The sequence below is a fragment of the Gekko japonicus genome, unplaced genomic scaffold (genome assembly GCF_001447785.1).
Source record: "Gekko japonicus isolate JY-2015 unplaced genomic scaffold, Gekko_japonicus_V1.1 scaffold803, whole genome shotgun sequence".
NCBI classification, from domain to species: Eukaryota; Metazoa; Chordata; class Lepidosauria; order Squamata; family Gekkonidae; genus Gekko; species Gekko japonicus.
The window spans coordinates 115,144-121,976 of record NW_015167562.1 but is presented as its reverse complement, the minus strand read 5'-3'; positions in this window follow the sequence as shown (position 1 = coordinate 121,976).

Sequence of the window (6,833 nt, the reverse complement as noted above, 5' to 3'; positions counted from 1 at the left end):
CTTTGTCATGAACGGGATTTGGACAAAAATTTGGCAAAATTATTTCCTCCGTTCTGTGGAAAACCGAATTTATCTTAGGGACAAACACTGGGTCCAGCCTTAAAATAACCTTATCTCTATGGAACACACATAAGCCCCTGTTGACTAACAAGGCCTTCAGCTCCAACACTCACCGAGCTGAGGTAATACCCACTAGGAACAGAGTCTTAAAAGTAAGTTCCTTAAGTGGACATGAAGCCAAGGGCTCAAACGGTGCTCTGCACAACGATTTCAAGACCATATGTAAGTTCCATGTGGGGAACCTATGCACTGTGGGAGGATTAAGCAAAAAAGCCCCTCAGGAATCTTTTAACATGATGGTGACATGATAGGGATTTACCTCCCCTGACACCCTGTACCACCGAAATGGCTGAAACCTGTCTCCTGAACGTACTTGTACTCAGACCTTTATCCAAGCCATCCTGCAAAAAACATAAAATGCCCTTTACCGACACCTTAAAAGGATTTAACTTGTTATTCTGACACCACTTCTGAAAAACCCGCCAGGTAGCATTATACACTCTATTAGTAGAAGTTTTCCTGGATGCTAACATGGTTTTCACTATGCCCTGAGAATAACCCAGTGCCATTAAACTTTCCTGCTCAACCTCCAGGCAGTGAGTTTGAACATCCCTGGTTGTGGATACAAAATTATTCCCTGCCTTAATAAGTCCTTCCCGAGAGGGAGTCTCCACGGGTCCTGAGTGGACATCGTTCTTAGTTCCAAAAACCAGGCCCGTCTTGGCCAACAAGAAGCCACAACCACCACTTCCACATGTTGCTGGCGAACCTTCTGAAAAACCCTGGGTAGGATTTGAATCGGAGGAAACACATACAATAGCCCTGGAGGCCAATCACAGTTTAAAACGTCTGTTCCTATGGCCCGCTCGCTTGCTATCCTAGAAAAGAATGCTTGAACCTGTCGGTTTTGAGCTGTTGCAAATAAGTCCGTCGACATCTCTCCAAACCTGTGACCTATCTGAAGGAACACTTCCCTGTTGAGTTCCCACTCGAACTGATCCAGCCGTGTCTGACTTAACCAATCCACCAGGACATTGTCCTTCCCAGCCACATGTGTCGCCCTCAGTGACAATAGGAGATTCTCTGCCCGGATCAACAGTTCCGTCGCCTCCTTGTGTAGGGACCGTTCCTTGGTTCCCCCCTTGATGGTTGAGATATGCTTTGGTTGTAGTGTTGTCCGTTTGGACTAACACGTTTCCCGACTAAGCGTTTTTCGAGCTTCAACAGTCCCAACTTTACAGCCCTCAATTCTAAAAAGTTGATACTTTTCCTGGACTCCTCCTGAGACCAACTGACCTGCCCCATCTGACCCTCCGCATGCGCCCCCTACCCCAAGAGGCTGGTGTCTGTGGTCATTAGTGTCCTTGTGGGTTCCGAAAGGAGACAACCCTGGGAAAAAATCTGTGGTGACAGCCACCAGCCTAGGTCCGCTTTCAGTGACTCTGGCAGGCGTATTACCTTGAACCTCTGGCACGCAATGTCCCTTTGGTAAGGTAGCAGAAACCTCTGTAGAAGTCATGCGTGAAAACTATCTCCTGACAAGAAACCAACATCCCCAGAAGTTTTGCCAGTGACATGAGAGCCGTCCTGTCCTGTTTTAATGTCTCTATAAAAAGACATGTAATCTTGCTTTCCTTCTCTTCGGAAAATAAAAATCTGTCCGCTACTGTGTCTATTATCACACCTAAGTGAATCAGCCTCTGTGTGGGTTGTAAATGACTTTTCTCTAGGTTCACTACAAACCCGTGTTCCTGTAGTGTACTCACTGTGATTTGAGACGCCTGTATGCATCCCTGCCTCGATGTCGCTTTGATAAGAATATCATCCAGGTAAGGAAATAACTCTATCCCCTTTAGTCTGAGAGCTGCTACGAGAGTGACCAGTACTTTGGTGAATACTCTCGGGGATAATTTGAACCCGAATCGGAGAGCCCTGTACTGATAGTGGCGACCCGCATAAGCGAATCTCAGAAACTTCCGATGATCTAAGTGAATCGGCACGTGCAGATAAGCCTTGGAAAGGTCTATTGAAACTAGAAAAGCCCCTTTCTGAATGGCTGGTAGGATGGAGCGCAAGGTTTCCATCCAGAATTTTCTGTCCCGAACATGCTTGTTCAATCTCTTGAGATCCAGGATAGCTCTGGTGTCCCCATTTTTCTTTGGGACCAAAAAGAATATCGTGTATACTCCCTGTCCTTTTTGCACCTGTGGAACCAACTCTATTGCCCCTATCTCCAACAAATGTTGGATGGCTGTGAGCATCTGAAGATGTTTGGCAGTGTCCCTGTGTTTCACTATTTTTATTAGTCTGACTGGGGGTTTGGAAGAGAACTCCAGCCTGTAGCCTTTGTTCACAATGTCGAGGACCCAGCGGTTCGTAATTGTCTGGTTCCACTGAGTGGCAAACCGCTGTAATCTTCCCCAAATCCCTGAGTGACTCTGTGAAGATAGTCATGCTGAGGCACCTTTTTTGGGGTTCCTGCTGTTTGACTGTTCTCCTTTTGCCTGAGAGAAAGATTTGGAACTAGACTGTCTGGGCTGCCACTTGGATTTAAAGGGTCTGTTAAAATATGACTTCTGACCTCTTTTTTGATCCTGAAATGGCTGAAACCTGTTTCTAGACTTATTGTCCCTCTTTTTTGATGGTAAAAACCTTGTTTTTGTCTCTGTCCTCAATCAAGAACCTATCCAGACCCTCCCCAAATAGGTTCCCACCCTTGAAAGGGACCGAAGCCACCTTGGCTTGGGATGAGGAGTTAGCATCCCAAAGTTGTAGCCACGTATTCCTGCGGGCTGTAATGCTACACGCCATGGCCCTAGCTGACAACTACAAGGTGTCCAGAGATGCATCAGCAGCAAATACTATAGTTAATGCAATTTTCTTTAGTTCATCCTTGAACTCTTTAGGGATATTACTCCCAGCCGAAGCCAAGTTTTCTGCCCAGTCATATGCTGCCCTAGCAAATAAAGAAGCAGTGGTGGAAGCTCTCAAAGACTGAGATGAGGCCTCGAAGTCCCTTCGTAGAGCCTGTTCAACACATCGGTCACACTGGTCCTTGGGTAAACCCTCATTGTCCATGGGTAAGACTGCACTGGAAGACAGACTGGAAATAGGATCATCCACTACTGGTACTTTCAGCCTCTTAGTCGCTTCAGGCATTAGCGCATAAAATTTAGAGAACAAATGGTGACTAGCCTTGGGTTTTGCCGGCTGTTCCCATTCAGCCTTCATGATATTAAAAAAGGAAGCTGAAAGAGGAAGCCCTGGCTGCACCTTAGACAATTTGGGCATCAGATTGCCAGCACCCGATTGGAACTCAGAGTCTGGTTCCTCTACAGCTTTAGGTTTAGATGAAAGATCCAACGTTCTTAAGACCTTGGGTAGAAGTTTAGATTAACACTCCTGAGGGAATAGGCTGGACTGTACAGATGGCATAACTTCCTCCTCTTCCTCGGATAATTCTCCTTCCTCCCTTTCAGAGGAAGAATCCGAGGACTGGGACACTAATTCCTTATGTCCTGGCAGCTGGCTAAATTTCACAGAGGAAAATTGCTCTCTCTTGCGTTTGTGTCTGGGAGGAGAGCCAGAACTGCTGGATGAAAGATCTTGACAGGGTTTTGACCTCTTAACAGGTTTGCTTTGTCCCAGCAAAGACTTAGAGGGCCCTGCTCCCTGACGGGTGTCTACCATGTCTTCCTCATTTCTGACCTAAACCAGGGCATCAGTTCAGTCTTTTCTTGTTCCCTAGGATCCAAACCTGGTTGAACAATATCTTGACTGGCCAGGGAAACAGACGGCCTGGGAAAACTGAGCTCACTTAGGGAACTGTCTCTGTCTGAAGACACCTCCCTTTTAGCTTGATCAGCCATCTTGTACCAATCTGTGGAAGAAACTAAAGTGAAACTCTTCAGATTGAGTTAAAATGGCCGCCATTTTAACATGCCAAAATGAGCAGCCTCAACAACTGGGAGGAGGCAATGTCTCTGGGGCTTAGGTTGGAAATAATTGGGCCCTATCTGAAGAAGCCCCCCCGTTTTCACCCAAAAAAATGGCATGCCAGAGATAAACCTGCAGCCTTCCTCTCCCAGCTGCCGAGGTTCTGAGTGAAACAACATCCCGCTCGTTCTAAGTAGGTCCTAGCTCTATGCTGTGGTGGATTCATCCCCTGAGGCTCCAACCCCGCTCGGGAAGGCTTCCAGGGGCCCATCGAACTCACCACCACCGTCGGTTAAGGTTTGTCCCCATTCCTTTCTGCTGCGGCGATCCACTGCATCAACGTGGGTACGCCGTGCAGCCAGGCTCCTCCTCACCCCCAGAGCAATGAAGGGGGAGGCCCTCCACCCGGAGGTCGGGTAAGGCCAGCAGACGGATGCCCAGGGCTTTCTCAGAGCTCCGCTGAAGCCAGGGACAACCCAGTTCAGCCTCACTCGCCCTCAGTCCTTGCTGCTGCGGCGGCTCTTCTTTCTTTTCTTCCTGTAGAAGCTAAGCGCTCCAAATGAGCGCTGCTGGAGCATGTCCTGCTGGTAAGCAGGGCCAGCAAGAACTGGGGAAGCCGCAGGGGATAAGCCCCGCCTCACATGGTTCAAAGCCTGGAGCCGACCCTGAAGGAGAGGGTGGAGCTTATCCCAATAGTACGGACTGTCCCGCTATCCGAACCACTGGAGAATAGTGGGGCATCATTCCATGCCTTTGATATATACCTAAATAAGCTGCAGAACAGCAGGGAAGTGCGAAGGGAACACTTTTTTGAGTTCATGATCCGGAAGTCTTAGTTGGATTGTTCTTAAAATATATGATTCATCACATAAAAGAGAGGAATCTACCGCAATACCAAGCTTTTGAAGTTTGGGAGAAGTTTTTATTTAAAGTCTAACCATTCTTAAAATGAGTAAATATGAAAGAATTACAATGATACAAAAACAGAAATACATACCATTCCTTATCCTACCTATCTAAGGTTAAAACTTAAAATACTTCTTTGAGATCCTCACTAAAGTGGTTTCAGAAAGGTAGTCTCACATAATCGACAGCTGAGATTCAGGGGTGTCTTGGGTGTGGGTATCCTATATATATGTGTGTGTGTGTGTCCCTCACGTATTGGCCATTTCCAGCTCTCCCATTGGCTGAGCAGTGTGCTCCAGCAGCCATTGGCCCATCAACCACCACTCAAGAGTACTTGTGTGCCATTGGCTGGGTGCTAGGTCCACTCCTCTCCCCCACCCACTGCCTGGACAGGACACTCTTCCCTCACAGAACAGCTGTCTCTCCTGATGAAGACACTTCTGCTTGGCTCCTGTGGGACTAACTTTTTCCTCAGTGGCTGTTGCTAGGCAACCAAGCTTGGTTCTGTCAGTAAAGAGGCAAAGGAAGGAGGCACTTTCCAGGCCTTTGTGAGGAACTCATTGGGGCCAGTCCTGACTAGGGTTGCCAGCTCCAGGTTGGGAAATTCCTGGATATTCTGTGGTGGAGTCTATGGAAGCCAGAGTTTGGGGAGGGGTGAGGCCTCAGCTGAATAGAATGCCATAGAGTCCACCGTTCAAAGCAGTTATTTTCTCCAGTGGGAGAGAGAGATCTGTTGTCTGGAGTTCAGTTATGATACCAAGCGATACCACAGTCAGAGTGGTGTCGCAGTTAGCACCAGAGCAGGGTCTGCTAGACCCAGGTTCTTGCTGTGGAAACTGAGTGGGTGATTCCGAACCAGTCACAGACTTTCAGTCTAACCTACCTCACAGGGTTGTTGTGCAGATCAAATGGGGGAGAGGAGAATGAGGTAAGCTGCTTTGGTCTCCACTGCAGAGAAAGACTGTTCTTTTCCTTCTGGGGAACCATTGCTGCTGATTTCCAGATGATGGCTGGAGATCACTCAGAATTAAAACTGCTCTCCAGATGGTAGAGACCGGGGCAGATAACAGTAGGTTGATGGCTGGCTGGAAAGGAGATAGGGTTGCCAACTCCAGGTTGGGATACTCCAAGTTTGATGGGTGGAGCCCAAAGAGCATGGGGTTTGAGGAGGGGTGGGAGCTTAGACAGGTACAATGGCATAGATTCCACCCTCCAAACCAGCCATTTTCTCCTGGAAGACCATTGCTGCCAACCTCCACCTGAAAGCTGGAGAGCACTCAGAATTACAACTGCTCTCCTGATGACAGAGATCAGTTCCCCTGGAGAAAATGGTGGGCTCTGTGTAATTATACTCTGCTAAGGTTGCCACAGCAAATGGCAAGTGCCCAAGGCCAGGGCACTGCCCAGAGCCTCTTTCTAGAGCTCGTTGTATTTATTTCCACAACAGCCCTAGTCTTATACAAGCCTAATTACATGAAACACATGACTCTATCAAGGCCAATAATTCACCTTGTTTGAGTCTATGATGTAAGCATTTCAGAGCTTAGAAATACTTATCCCATAGCAAAATTGCAACTCATTCCCAGCTTTGGGACCTACTCATTCCCAGCTTTGCTAGATTTATTTCAGGGCAAGTCTCCAATGATTTAGTTATCTTTCCAAGGATGTAACAGTGAGATTTTGCTGAAATAGTAAAAATAAATCCTCAAGCCTGCTTTGTTTAATCATATACCATTAACAATCATGAGTCTGCAACACTGTGATGGCTACAAATTGATGCCAAAACAACTTGCCTCGGTCCAGGGGCAGCCTCCATACAAGTAGTGTGATTTGGCTGGGCTCAGCAGTGGCTAACATGTCTTGCCTGAGTTACTGGCTACCACAGGGCATTTGCAACTTGGCCAGATTTTTCTGGTGTGAGGGAAGCTAAC